This window comes from Talpa occidentalis, unplaced genomic scaffold (assembly GCF_014898055.3).
Source record: "Talpa occidentalis isolate TD23 unplaced genomic scaffold, MPIMG_talOcc4v2.1 talOcc4.2, whole genome shotgun sequence".
In the NCBI taxonomy this organism is placed as follows: domain Eukaryota; kingdom Metazoa; phylum Chordata; class Mammalia; order Eulipotyphla; family Talpidae; genus Talpa; species Talpa occidentalis.
The window spans coordinates 102137857-102153767 of NW_023602073.1; the positions used below are offsets into that span (position 1 = coordinate 102137857).

General features: G+C 32.9%; 1 long non-coding RNA gene across 2 annotated transcripts in view; it reads left to right on the forward strand.

Moving 5' to 3' along the window:
• Positions 1–15133, forward strand: part of LOC119253392 (uncharacterized) — a 163272-nt gene extending 148139 nt beyond the window's left edge. For both annotated transcript variants that reach the window (XR_008553299.1, XR_008553298.1), the window contains one exon: positions 15108–15133. This is a non-coding gene — a long non-coding RNA (uncharacterized LOC119253392). The remainder of the gene's footprint in view (positions 1–15107) is intronic.
• The last annotated feature ends 778 nt before the right edge of the window (positions 15134–15911 follow it).

The window sequence follows — 15911 nt, forward strand, 5'->3', positions numbered from 1 at the left end:
ATATAAGTACAGGTGGAGCCTCCTACTGAACTCTTCTGGCCTAGTCTCAGTAATACTGTATCCTGAGAGGGTTAGTGGCAGACTGAGGGCTACCCTTGGACCCGCAAACTTCTTGTTACTCTCTGTAACAAGAGTAAAGCCCTAGTAGCAGCACAACCTCTTTAATGTTTTAAAACTTCCTCTGAATTCCCATCAAATCCCTAAAATTCTAATTTGAAAGCCAGAACTTTGAAACATATTATGTTTTCTTTCCTGAACTAGGCTCCACAGAGTTCCCTAGTGGTATTCTCATTTTAATATGGAGAGCTTTAAGTGGGTGCTGCCTTAATTGTATATAGAGAATTGGCTGGAAATATGGCTGCTTGTGCTTTCTGTACATACAGTCACCCTTCATTTGTAGTTTCAGTTGGCTAATGCCAGAAATACAGCACATGTATTTCATTATCTGATTATGAGACTAAAAAATACACAACGCCTGCCACCCCCACACACGCACACACACCATATTCTATAAAGCTTATAAGATGGTGTCCCATACTCTACATTCTAATTAAGTAGGAAAGTAAATCAAAGCATGCTGGATGTTTTGTGAGGAACAGCTGGATTGAAATGTGCTTGAGAATAGGGGCTGGAGTCTTGGCTGGCTTTTGGCAGACTGCCTGCATTGGTGCAGCTACAGAGTACCAGAATGCTTGATAATTTCAGGGCAAGTTGGTTTTCCATGGCTTACAACCTGCTTAATGCAGGGAAGAAAGCTTGTAACTGTTTTGCCATCTCATCAGTATGTGATACAGAATAATCACAGTGGTTACCTAACAGTGATGGGAAGCCTGAGCAGCGAGGGGAAAAAGGGACTGCAAATCTGACTGAACATGGGCATTTCAGGTTGGGAAATATGTGCTACCTACTAAAATGAGCTATCGACTAATTCAGGAAGAAATGTTATATGGGCTTAATGTTCATCTTCATCCACACTATAATGAGAAGGATTAGACTGGCTTCCATATGTGGAATATTTATTTCAGCAATACAAGAAAATGTATTTCCCTAATATTTTTTTCTGTATGCACAAGGCCCTAAATTTTACAGATGTGATTAATGTTTTAATTTGCTGTTCTAGTTGGATACAAGTTTACCATACAATATAAATTACTTACAAAGAAATTTGCTTATATGGAGCTTAATTCATAAGCTGTTTAACCACCTTGTGTGGTATTGCTGCTATTTCTCTATGGGACTCTGTAGTTATGCAGCTTATTTTAAAAATAAAAGCAATCATACTTTAAGATATTTAAAATCATTTAATAGAATGATTCAGGAAAAAAATATACCCAATGATTGTCATTTTGTTAATATTAAAGACAAAAAGGACCCTGTACCTTAAAAATTAAATCATGACAATAGTCTTAAAAATGCAAAATAAGTAAGATACATTTAAAATTCACTTTTCAATATTCACTTTTTCAATATTCACTTTTCAAGTCTCTTGTTACTTAGTCATCTAGTATTCTTTTGGCATGCATTTAATATAGGGTGAGTAAATAAAATATTAGTAAATATGATGCAGAACCAGGCTTCCTTCTCAGTTAATTCTCACCTTATTTCTCTCAGAATACAGAAGATGTTTTTTCAAAATGGAAGCTCATGTCAAAATAGCAATAACCCACCTATTTACATTTTCTCTACTGGAGCACAATAGAAGGTCTCTATGAATTTAAGTACTTTCATCTATAATTTAAAGGTGATATCAATATCAACCTTATTTGCACTTTATTGTAAAGACCCCATCACATAATATATGTGAAACCTAGAAAATATATATTTGTATTTGTATTTGCAAAATATATATTTGTATTTGTATTTGCATATTCAAGTATGAATATGCTTTTCAATTAAATATCAAAGAAAATCACCATGAGAGGTGAATTATCATAAAATCAGCCAGTAGTCAAGAAATGGACAGATTCATGTCTTGTGGGACCTATTGTTAACGTAATTTCTGAGGCGGAGTCCTTGTCTTCTTAAATAAAAAATTATAATAATTTGTGTTAAAAATTATGTAAAAAAGTGAATATTCATTTAGAATGAGAATATAAATCACAACAAATTAGTGGAGGCTTCAGGGTACAAGTCCTGTTCAAATAAGTTCAGACACTTTACTAGAAATGCTCCTATAGAAAACTACTTGAATTCAATCTTGCTGCCCCTCCTCGCTAGAACCCCATCTGGCTCTCAGCCACTCTCCTACTCTCTCACAACATCCAGAAATGCAGAATCACTAGATACCACTTAGTGTGGGGCGAATTGCATATTGTATTTTATAGATAGTGTGGAAAGGAAATTTTTAAGGAAAGGTTTTACTTCCTAAAATAGTGGGTTCAAGAGCTCAATGTCTGTGGCTTGTTTTGCATTGTTACAGATTTGCTTAAATACATTTTCTTTTCCTGGTATTCTTTCTTCAAATGTCATTTGTTACTAAAGGACACTTTGGAAGCTATTGCTATTTCATTAATCAGAAAAAAAAAAAAAAACAGAGATGTTGAAATCCCATGGAATCCAAAATTAGTAGTTACTTTTTTAGGCTTTTCCTACATTAACAATTAAAAACCTCTAAGAGTGTCAAAATAACCAAATAATCTTTATAAAAGTCATTTACAAGAAGTTGAAAAGGAAATCAGGAACATAGGAATATTTTCTTCTGAAAAAATTCTAGCTTTTCAATCAAACATTTAACTTTATGACCAAACAGTGAAATTTCCCATACTGAAAATATCTGATCATTTTATTAAATTTAGAAAGATTAGTATTCTCAGTATTAATATATGAAATATTTGTGATTTTATAGTTATCCTTGCGCCACAGAAAACCAAGTGGGAAGGAGGGCAGAGCAAGGTTTGAGCCACTCTGATTGATTAGAGTCAAATTTCCATGTAGTTGGGAAGAAATCTGTCACAGTGGTGAAGAGACTAAAGGAATGCATGGTTTAGTGCAAATCAGAGAATTTTTTCCCTCAATCTGTATACATCAGTCTAGTCGTTATCATCTTAAATACTAGTTCAGTTAAGCATTAACTTTGCAGCTTCCTGAAGGGGCATGGGGCTAGGAGAAGAATGTTTGTGAATTGGAATTTTATAGTGAAAAGGAATAAACTGCTGATAACACTTTATTTTAAGAAAGAAGTTATTGAATTAGAAGTGTTCTCAGAGTCTGAAATGCTTAAATCATTGAAGATTAAATTGCTTTTCCTATATTCTCTAACAACAACAATAATAGTAATAACAAGTTTACATGTATTTAATATGTGTGTCCCAGACATAATTCTAAGCCCTTTAAATGTATTAAGACATTTAATTCTCAAAATAATCTCTACTTCATTTTATTGATGACAAAACATTCCCACAGAGGTTAAGGACATTGCCCAAGTTCACAAGCTAGTCAGTAATAGAAATTCCCTGATTAAAACCAGATAGTTTTGCAGCTGAATTCAAACGATTCCTGTACAACCTCTTTGTAAGATATTGAGGACTTAATTCTCCAAATCTCAAGTAGATTACAGTGGACACCAACTCAAATAGGCATACCACATCCAGAAAATATTGAACTCATTATTATGTTACACCAGTTCAGTTCAAATGTGTTCCCTGGTCCTATATTTTCTTTGCTAATGGTTCTAGTCTCTGTACATCTAAAAAGGAACATTAAAACATATACTTCATGCTGCTGAAGGTTGAATCATATGTTTTTTCCCCAAGTCTATTTTTATAATGAAGTCTTTGATAATCACTCACTTTGTATCTTACATTTCAGCAAGGTATTAAAACTTTATATGTCCTGAATTTCAACAGGATATCAGTGCAACCTAAGTATACAAACTCAGGGTCTAGTAGCAATGTAAGTGTAGGGTGCTAGCCTTTATGTACATGAGGCAAGACCCATGTTTTTCAACCAAAAATTTAAGAACTCCACAAATAGTGAAAGCAGAAATGGAAACATCATTATTTTGAATTAGGCAACTATAGTTTGTTTTCCCTGAAATCACATTGTAGCCTCCTAATTACCTATTTAGGCCTAAACCTATTTTTACTTCATTCATATAATTAATAAACATTTATTCATAACCTTTGTCATCTTCGTATTGTGACTGGAGAACAAGCAACGACATAAAAATTAAGTACTGGTTCTCTGTTTTATTTATTACTTATTTATGTATTATGTATAATATTCTGTCTTGCTTCAAAGAATTTGTCACATAATCTGATTCTTTATATCATCACCCTTTTATGATTGAGAAAGAATGAAATGGAGATAGTCTTAGACATGTGAGAAAGCTATGAATTGACTTAAAAAGAGAAAAGGACACTTAAAAAAACTTCCATTCACTTGGTATAGGTCTTATAAATGACTACTATGTATGACAATAATAAATTGCTATGGAATATAGAGATGATCCATAGGGGAAGAAAAAAGTAGGATATATGGACCTTTTAAATATACATTTAAAATATATTTGCAAAAGAAATGGGCCGCAAAGCAACCTGCACACAATGCAAAGCAGTAGATGGAAGTGTGAGATAGGTGGAGAAGAGTTGATTTGTAAACAGACTGTGTATACATCACGGTAAAGGGATGGTCATAGTGCTGCGGGTTTCTCAAACCAGTGACGTTTTAGCTGGTCTTTGGGAGAAGAAAAAAAAAATCTGCTACTTAATGATAGAGAACGACTGCAAGAGAATTCCAGGTGGAAAAATAATGGAACAGATGGCATGGTGTCAGCAATTTGTGGACTTCAGTTGTGTTTAGCCTTATTGGTATATATTTGAGCTTAATAATATAATGGAAAATAAATAATATTATGTCTTCATTGAATATAGTTACCTTATTTGCTTTCATTTGAAAACAAATTACTTTGGAGAGCTTCACTAGTGCATTCAATATCATGCAAAGAAATAAATAACTAAAGGTAAAGTAAAACTTACATAATATTTTTATGAAAGCTAAACACTTTAACATCTAGTTTTGTGTTGGGGTACTAGTTTCAAATTGTTCTGTGATTGAGAGATGTGTTTTATTAACAGAAATTTAACCTATATACAAGAGCTTAATAGGGCAAGAGAAATCAGCTGGGGTGTTTTAGGGGATTATAAAAAGATTTAATGATCAGTGATTGAGTCCTATTTCCTTTTTCATTGCTGATAACATAGCAATGAAATTGCTGCCAGTACTGCTTTCTATAACTTTAGTAAGAATCATTGTTTAAAAAGGATGGGGAGTGAGACAAAATGAGATTAAGATTATTTGTTTGCCTATATAAGGTTTTGCCTGATCCTGTTTAGAGTCACTTTGGGAATCTGCAAGTTTTTATTCCAAAGTTATGCCATTTGAAATCCTTCGGTGGCATAAACATTCCATTATATAGAAATGCAGACATGTATACAAACTTAACTTGGCAGAAATATATGTTTGCAGCCAACAGACTGTGCACAGTAAGCTGGGAATGAAATATAATCAGGGGTCTGATGCTGACATGGTAAGAAGACTGTGGTCTCCTTAAGAAGTGATGAAAATGTTTTCCCTTAGAAATCAATTACAAGGAAATAGGAGGGATGCAAGTGATTTTTTCTTTTTTTTTGGAAATGTGTTTAATAATTGTTTAATGTTCCTATTATGGAAAAACTACCAAAACAAATTAGGCACACCTTTTGCATTTTGAAGACCTTTTACAATGAAACGGGTAGCCAAAAAATTTTTCTCTCAGTTGGTAAACTTGCCACGTCTCAGGTCCTGGCCCTCAGCCTTTCAGGATCAGCAATTTGTTTTGGTCAGCACACCAAGAGTTCACGGGTCCCATACACTGGACACCCATTTATCATGTTCACAGAGAATGCTGTATTAAACATCAAATGACAATTTATTAACTCACAATGAAAAATACCAATGCTGATCAGTCCAGAATTCTCAAGTTGGCCTACCCAAAGCTTTTTCTCATTTTAGGAAAGCTTCTGCATGGGAGGCTGAATTATTAGATAGTCTCTTGATTTCCTCCTACAGATGACTAATGACATCTGTTGTGACAGATTTTGCTAGTTTAAAGACAACCTAATCGACCTGTTTTTGCATGGTTATTCTTATATAGCACTAGTGGTGTCTAAGATGGTTTTTCAATCTTGACTTTTACTGGACACTTTCAGATGCATATTTTAAAATCATTAGCACTAAAAAATGAGCAAGTATTAGAGACCCTAATAAATGACAAACCATGCCTGTTTAAAAGGTATGTTAATGTGATACAGAGAATGCTCATTCAATATAGACCATCTCTGTATATTAAAAGAAGAATATTGAGATCATTTATTAAAATTCACTGGGCAACTACTGGATATTTATTATTTAATTGAAAGAAAGATAAAATTAGAATTTATTCATGTAACTAGCATTCAGCTTGCTCATCTTCAGCTCAGAATTGCCCTACCCAAAGTGTATACCAGGTATACCTTACAAATCTCCACTACTTAATCTGATTCAATCTTTGTAAACTTACCCCCTGCCTACTGTCCATCCAGGGGTAAATACTTGATCCTAACTTGACCTGTCATAGTTCATTTTCTTCCTTCTCCCTCCCTTCCCTTTTTTTTTTTAATTTGAAATTTGACATTTCATTTTCTCTCTAATAACTAAAGCTATAAAATGCATAACTTTGGAACCATCTATGGCTACATGAAAAGTGCAGATCTACAAAGAAAGTATACTAATAGCTTGTAGAAAGAATCAAAGAAAACAAGTGAAGAAGCAGTGTTCCAGAAACATTTGAATTTCTCCATCCAGTTGCCTCTGAGGTTCAAATGCCTGATCTATCTGTAGCAGTTCTGATTTTCATTTTGAGTATAAAATTCTGAGATAGAAATTATTTCCCCCTTTAGTTTCTACTTTGTTGTAAAACTAATGAGAATTCCATTTCTATTAATTGGTACCAAATATTTTTAAATTAATACAAGAAAATCATTTGCAAATACTGAGATTTTTTTAGCCTGATAAAGATACTTAGTGACAAAAAAAGTAAATATTGTGACAGAAAGGAAAATATATTGTAAATTATATAGTATTTTCTTGATTCATTAGGAACCTTAGTGATTAACCTTTCGTAAAGGAAAAAAAACATGATTCTACATAAAACTTACTACATATGCCTTTATATTTTTGCTCAAAAGAGACATACATACTCCTGTATATAAATATTAATATTCAATGAAACACTGATTTTTAATCTCTTATAATTGAAAACATTGCATTAGTAAGATAATATCTAATTACTAATATAATCCTAAAGGAACTATTATTGCCAATACTTTCTTAATCGGAATACTAAGTAGAATATTTGTTTTCACTCATTATCATAAGTGTATTTGCCAAATGTACACTATTTCCCAAGTACTCTTCTAGATGTTGAAGGTAGTAGAAGTCTAAAATAAAATGCTAACCTCTAAGAAAAACTTAAAGGATAGTTGGATATGCTTATATAGATGTAAAAAAAATGGTTCAGAATATGAACAACTGTTTATTGACATGTTTAAATCATCTAAATCTTCAATAAAACTGTAATAAACGTGGAGTAATATTGTGGGTGTTCTGCAGTAAAGCTTTTTGTATTATTTTGATGAAGAGAAAGATCAATGAGAGTCCATTATGTATTTTATGTAATTGTATATGTAGATTTAGTTGCTGTCCCCGATGTAATATTAACCTAAAGAATCATTCTCAAAAGAAATGCTTTCTCCCAACTATAAGCTGAGGACTATTTATCCTACATTTGGCCTTGAAAATCTTTGCCCTATCCCACTTCACCCTTAGTTCTTGACTTGTCTAATTCCTGTTAATTCTTCATATCCCAACTGATGGATAATCCTTCACAGTTTGCCATTAATATCCTCAAACTAATTTAGATGCCTCTCTCTGAGGACAGTGTCTTCCTAGTCTTTGCTGGAATATTCTTATTGGCAGAAAATGCCTTTTTGGTCATTCTCTCTTCAATAGTTGCAAATTCCTGCAGGGTATCGATGGTATTCATTTTGAATATAGTATATAGGGATTAGCAAAGAGCAGACCATACATTTTCTCAATAATAAACAAAGCAATGATGCATTATGAACAAAAGCATCTAGAAATTTCATATGAAATTGTTAAATAGGTCATAATACAGTTGATGAAAAAATAAAGTAAGACTGAGGAAATCCAAGGTTGTTTTCACAAATTGAAAATTAAAGTCAGGAATTAGGTATGATATGAAATCACAATATAAATGAAAATATTGGTTGGGAGAGATCTGTTATTATTGAAATTACCCTACCATGAGATACCATCTTACACCAGTGAGAATGGCACATATTAAAAAAACTAGCAACAACAAATGTTGGCGAGGGTGTGGAGAAAAAGGAACTCTTCTGCACTGTTGGTGGGAGTGCAAACTGGTCCAACCACTGTGGAAAGCTGTATGGAGATTTCTGGACCTACTAAACATAGAGCTTCCATATGATCCAGCTTCCATATGATCCAGCAATTTACCCAAAGGACACAGAAACATCAATTCCAAAGAACACCTGCACCCCTGTGTTTATAGCAGCACTGTTTACAATAGCTAAGCTTTGGAAACAACCCAAATGCCCAAAAATAGATGACTGGATCAAGAAGATGTGGTACATATATACCATGGAATATTACTCAGCATTCAAAAAAGATAAACACATGCAATTTGCAGCAACATGGATGGCGCTGGAAGGGATCATGCTCAGCGAAATAAGCCAAAAAGAAAAAGAAAAATACCGGATGGTCTCACTCATAGCAGGAATCTAGAAAACTTAAATAAGGGACCAGGAAAATGAATAACTATAAGAAAGTGAAAATCAAAATCAACAAAAAACTATGAACCAGAGACACTTTTAGGGGGGCGGGGTGGGAGGGGAGGGATTGGGGTCAGAATGGGGGGGCTGCAATTGTATGGGGAATATAACAATAAAATTTATTAAAAAAAAAAAAGAAATTACCATTATGCATTTCATATAACTGTATATGTAGATTTAGTTGTAATATTAACCTAAAGAATATAATATTAACCTAAAGAATCAGACCTAAAGAATTCAGATAATAGGCAATAGTGAGACATGGTATGTTTTGTTGGGGAGATTACAAACCAAAGAAAATAGCATGTGCTTCCTGGTCTGCATAGCATACTAATATGGAAATCATGACTAGAAAAAAAAATTTCATAACAGTAACCTAAATATGCACATGGTGTTCTTATATCTACTTTTTATATCTTGTATCATATCATGATCATTTCATGTAAATCTTTGTTAATAATGCATTAGTGAAAAGTATACCCTTTTTTTTTCAGAATCAGTTCTTTTGATTCAGAAAAGAATACCGAATGAAAGTATTTTATGCCTGATTTATAGGGCCTTTAAATAGCGGTCTACCTTTCCAATCAGGAAGCAGGACTGTGATTTTTAAGATTCACAGTCTGTAATGAGAACATAACACTGAGCTGTCATTGCACACAGATTAGAAATAAACTGCAATTCCCTCCTTTTTTTATTTCTCCCTAGTATAGTGTAAAAATGCATTATTTTATGTAAGTGTTTTACTGATTAGCCCTAATAAAGATTATATTAAAGATGGCAAAAGAGGAAATTTGGCCTCAAGCAGTAAGGCAAGAATACTGACCTAGGTTTATTATTTCTTGGTGACAAGTCTCTCAAAGTTTGAATTTTCTTACAATACTGATGCAGCAAAATAAAATTAAAATGCAGTATGAATTGATTAATATTAGGAATGTTTTTGGATATTTCATATACTTCAAATATTTTTTCAGAAAATTCTTTAGTTTTACCCTAGTTTCTAAATGTCTGAAAGGACCAGAAATAGAGGATACTCTTGGAGGAAATTTTGCAAAAATATTTTATAACTGACTATACATATGAGACATTGGACATCAAATTCAGTTAACTTGAGAAATCTGGGATAATAGTGTATCCATTAAAAAATCCTATAAAGTACCTTTTAAAATGATTTCACATAGAGAAAGCAATAATTTCCTTTAAAAATATAAATTGCCAAATGCCCAAAAATAAATGACTGGATCAAGAAGATGTGGTACATATATACCATGGAATATTACTCAGCATTCAAAAAAGATAAACACATGCAATTTGAAGCAACATGGATGGCGCTGGAAGGGATCATGCTCAGCGAAATAAGCCAGAAAGAAAAAGAAAAATACCGGATGGTCTCACTCATAGCAGGAATCTAGAAAACTTAAATAAGGGACCAGGAAAATGAATAACTATAAGAAAGTGAAAATCAAAATCAACAAAAAACTATGAACCAGAGACACTCTATGGGGGTAGGGGGCGGGAGGGAGGGATTGGGGTCCAAATAAGGGGGTTGCAATTATATGGGGAATATAAAAATAAAATTTATTATTAAAAAAATAAAAAAGTAAAATATCTACAAATATTTTCAGCAAAAAAATATATAAATTGTCATTAACTTAGTATTTTAGTTAATATTTCTCATTTTCTACCATGTTCCACTTTCTACAAGCATTAACAAAGAGCAAGCGCAATTATGAGAAAACATTTTATTTTATTTTCTTAAAGATTTATTTATTTATGTATACAAGAGCTGGGGTACAGGCCAGAGATACGGGGGGTGAGAGAATTCACCAGAGACAGAGTGGGGAACAGAACAGGCAGACTGACTGAAATACACTGCTGAGGGGAACAGCAGGCGAGACAGGAGAGGTCTGCTGTGTCGTGTGGTTATCTCCCTGGCTGGGGATAGAACTCGTGCTGCCGAGGCTGCCGATACCTTCATAGGTTGCGTCTTAACCCCTTGTGCCACCAGGGAGGCCCTGTAAGAAAACATTTTAAATTAAAAAAAAAAGCAAAAGAAATAAGTTGTGGAACTAGGCAACATTTATTGTAAAATTAGCACAAAATATAAACAAGTTCATTTTTAACTTGTATAGGGATATTAAAATTAATATAGAAATTCTGGATTATGACACTAATAGTTCATATTTGAATATTTAAACTTTATGTGTATAATAAATAATTATAGCATTAACTTTTCTCCCACATTACTGTCTCATGATTTAAAAATTCAGTTTGACAGAAAAATAATATCATTTATTATTTAAATTGTAATCTATCTGATAACACATGTGTTATATTCTCTTCTATTTATCTAATACATGAATTGGTTGTTCATTTTGTCTTTTGTACTATATAAATTTACCCATTTTGTATCTGAATATATATATTATTGTTGTTATTTTGTTTAGTTTCATTTTGTTTTGCATAGAAGAACTTGGGTATAGGCCAGAGGTGGAGGTATGAGAGGATTCATCAAAGACAGAGAGGGGAACAGAATAGGCAAATTTGTTGAAATACACTGCTAAGGGGATCTGTGGGAGAGACAAGAGAGGTCTGCTGCGCCATATGTGGGTTAGCTGCCTGACCAGGGATCGAACTCAGGCCATACAGGTAATGGTGTTGAGAATTAACACCTAGGCCACCAGGGAGGCCCTGAATATATTTCTTATCAGTTTCACAATGATTTATATAATATAAATATTGCCAAAGTTGCTGTAAATATTTTTTATGTTGGTCATGTTCTTCTTTATTCTGAAAATTTGTAACTGGGTTTCAATTTCTATTTAGTCAAACCTGTCTATCTTTGCTTTTTAATTTCTGCTCTCACTTCAAAAGTTGAAATTATTAACCCTTTGAAAATATTCAAATATGTTTTTGAATTTAAACATTTTAGATGTTATCCTGATTTTAGAGATCCCTTATCTTTCCTATTGTATTGCATTGTATTGTATTTACATTATGATAAATGTATGAAAGAATTTACTTATACTTTTATTTTATTTCTATATTTACTTTGGTGCTGTTTCCTTAAGATTCTATTAAACATGTCCTATGGTTCCTCCCAGAAATTTTCTTATTTAAAAAATTCACAAGTCAATCCTTAGTTTGTTCAACGTAGGAGCTAAAATATGACAATTCTTTCAGAATTATAAAGCAATACCTTGTTCATAAAATCTGGTTTTGTTCAAATAATGTAAGTTAATGAATTTATAGTATCCCTGAAACTTTTGTTTTTTAATTTTTAACGATTTTAGGACAAATGGATTATAGAATTTTAAATTTTGACTTAGGTAATGCTGATCTTTTTGTGTGTTAAATACTTGCAAACAAAACTCCTTTCTAAGAACAGGATTCTTTTTCTTTTAAAAAATTAATCTAAAAAGTTGAAAATAAAAAAATAATAGTTCTATCAAATGAGGCTTATATTCTATATGCCTTCAAATTTGGAAAATCGCTAACCTAGAGAACCTAATTTGGACCCAACTTGCTCCTTCATATTAGTGACATTTCCCCTTTGTCTGCTTCTACAAACTTTAGAAAATTGTTATGTGACTGTCAGCTTAAATTAGAAAGAAAAAAAGTAGCTCATTTCATAAAGAAGTTTTTTTATAGCATTTGTATGTGTATGTGATAGGCTTATAGTCAAGGGGGAGAAAAAGGATGAAATGTTTTCTAAAATGGGACGACTTTAATGAAACAGCTCAGATTGTACAACAGTATCATGTATTTTACTTGAATGAAGTTGTTAAACAAGATTTCTGTTTGCATATACTGTTGTGCAGTTATCAATCCAATCAAAAAACTCACTCATTGTGTTTTAATTCAAAAGTGATTAGCAAATGCTGAGAAGTCACCTTATCTCACTAAAACACAGGTACCAAGTCAGAGTAAATATTTTGGTAAACAATTATTCTGGCCTTGCATATTCAGCAGTGTGCTAAATTATGCATAATCTTGCATAAGTAATAAGTGAAGGTAGCTTAAATTCAGGGTTTTTTTTAACCTGACCTATTTCTTTCAGTGCTGTTAGCTGCTTAAATCATGTATGAGCTTTCTGTAAGGCTTCAATGAGTAGCTCGGGTGGAGAAACTTCAGTAATAAATTTCAGGAGAAGACAAGTTTTTTGACAGGCATAATGCAACACATACAGAGTCTGGAACTCACACTCTGGGAATTTAGAGCAATCCTCGCAAAGCAGCTTTTCCCTGTTACATTAATAGAGAAAATGAAGTATGAAAGTCCTCAGGAATTACTGCTAGGTGTAATTTAAATAATTTACCAGAAGACAGTTCAGCACATGCATAGAACAGGGGCATACAGAGTTTGCCATAAGCAGTTTATAAATAAACTATATTCTGCTGAAATAAGTCAGGCATAAATTATAACTATTCCTTTTGTGTCTGTACCCTGTTCCTCATTGTAATAGTTATTTAAAAAAAAAATTCTGGGTTATGACCTTCTCCTGGAAATCAGACATTGCCTGCCTTGTACCTTGCTTATGAGCTTCCTTATGGTTAATGGTTTGGTAGCTATGAGATCAAAGTAAAATTACTACTGCTGGAAATAAAGAAAAAAAATGCATTATATATCTGCAAACAGAATTCTGGAAATATTTCCTAGCCTGGTTGGGGGCAAGGGGGAGATTTGTGGCCAAAGACTATCAAGGAGATTCAGACCATTTTATGAAAGCTTTACACCTTATAAAGAGAGAAAAAATGATTTACTTTCTATTTCTTGCCTTAAGTATTGTGCCTTAAATTATCAGGCCAAAGTAAAAATGCCAGAAGGAAATATATAATGAAGACTAAAAATTATGCAGAAATTATTTGTAAAGCATGCATGTGGAGGTTAAAAAGCTTCTATTCCATAGTGCCTTGAGTTATTAAAGAGCAGATGGGCTATAATGGCAGTCAAGGTTTTCCTAAAATATACTGTTAGTGCTTTGGAAAGAGGTTTTGTAAAAGGCAGGTGATCTGGAGTGCTTGCTCTCCTTCCAACACAGCAAATAATAAACCAGCACTCTCTGACTCTTCCTTTCACTTTGATTTCCTTTGATAGAAAATAGATGCTTTGGAAAAAATAGTATAGACTAGGGTGTGAAAGCAGTGTTCCTGATGTTACATAGGAAGCACAAGAAGGTAATGTTCATCCTCACATGTGGTCTTTTAAATATACATGAATCACACGGTGTCCATTGGAGTAATATGGACTGCAGTTTTCCAGCTCCTCAGTACTCTATCCCTCCATTTACAGGGGGATATAGTAGATCAGAGTTAAGATTTTATCTGGAAATGCATGTTCTACATTCAACATACAGGTGTAATAACTAGAACTTAAGTACTGCCTGGAGGGAACAGTGGAGAGAATTGAAGAAATACCACAATAATTAGGTTTTCTGTTTTCAGAATCAGTTATGAGTTGTATTCTCATGGCTTGAAAACATGAAATATTGTTCTAATATTAATATAAGGAATTCTTTTCTGAGACTTGATTTGTCACATGGAATAAAGATACATTTCTAATTGTTCATGTCTTTAATGGAGAAAAAAGATTTATAGTTGCCATTCAGGCATTCAAATCTGAGCTGTGATTCATCTATATGGTTTCTCTTAGGTGGTTCTATGAGTCTAATTGGGATATATTGCTTGTGGTGATGGGTCTGCATTAAATAACTTGACCCCAGTTATAAGATATATAAATTCTGAAGATCTAATGTGCAGCATAGTGAATATAATTACTAATTCTGTATTGCTTACTTGAAATTTGATAAGAAAGTAAATTTTAAGCATACTTACCGAACAATGAAATTAAAAAGTAGCAATGTAAGGTGATTAATACACTATACACTAGTTAATAATAATTTCAAAATAAATACATGCATCAAATAATCCGCTTTTATACTTTAAGCATATCACAAATTTATTTGTCAACTCTCCCTCAAAAAGCTCAGGGAAAAAAAAGTTCAGACCAGAACCCCAGAATTTAACCTGGCTAATAAGAATTTAGAACCTCTCATCTCCATTCAGCTCTATGTAACTAAATTAAACAGCCACAATAGTTATGTAACCTGTAAGAAAAATTGAGAAAGTTGTATAAAAGGTCCTAAGGCTTATTTGGGTTTATACTTACTGAATTACAGGAAGAAATGAAGAAATTCTAATAAATTTCTGTCCTTGATAGGCAATCAAGGTCAACACATTAGAAATAACTGGAGATTCTTCCTACAATAATTGGTGAATTTCAAAGTGCATCATTTACACAAGGTGAGTCCATTCCTATGTAAACTATTACAAATACTAGTCTCACAATATAGTTTGAGGAATTTTGAAAGTCTCTCTGCATTTAGAAGAGTCTGAGAAGATAATGTCTGATATCCAAAAGAAGTTATATAAGAGGTATGGAACATATAAATGGAGCATAAGCATATATATAATGCCTATTTACATACTGCTAGTATAGTCATATGAGAATAAGTTTGATACTCTGGGGATGAAATTAGGTATACTTGTAGATGGGATATGGGCAGGAAGTTGGGAAGGAGCAAAGGTTAGTAGTGTCTGGTGTTGCTGAGGACAGGAGTGCCCCACTGGACCACAAAAGGGATTCCTGGGAAATAGAAAATGTTAAGATGCCCTGGGACTACTGAAAGGTTGAGATACCTCCAAGATAAAGATATCCAAGATAAAGAAAATAATATCACAAGGAATATAGCAAATTCCTAAAGTCACTGATTTGACTTGGGCTGGTCTGGGATTGACAACCAGATTCATATTCTATCATTTTATTTAGTCATCTATAAATCTAAAGTCGAAGCTCACATTGATTGTGGAATCCTTCACTACTTGATATATTTGACACATATAAAAATCTTTATAAAAATTATTACTCTAATAGAATTTATCCCTCCATTATCTTCTTTATCAGTGATTGTTTCCATGTTAACATGTTGAACTTGTTACTCTAATGGAAAATCTGGCAGCTCCT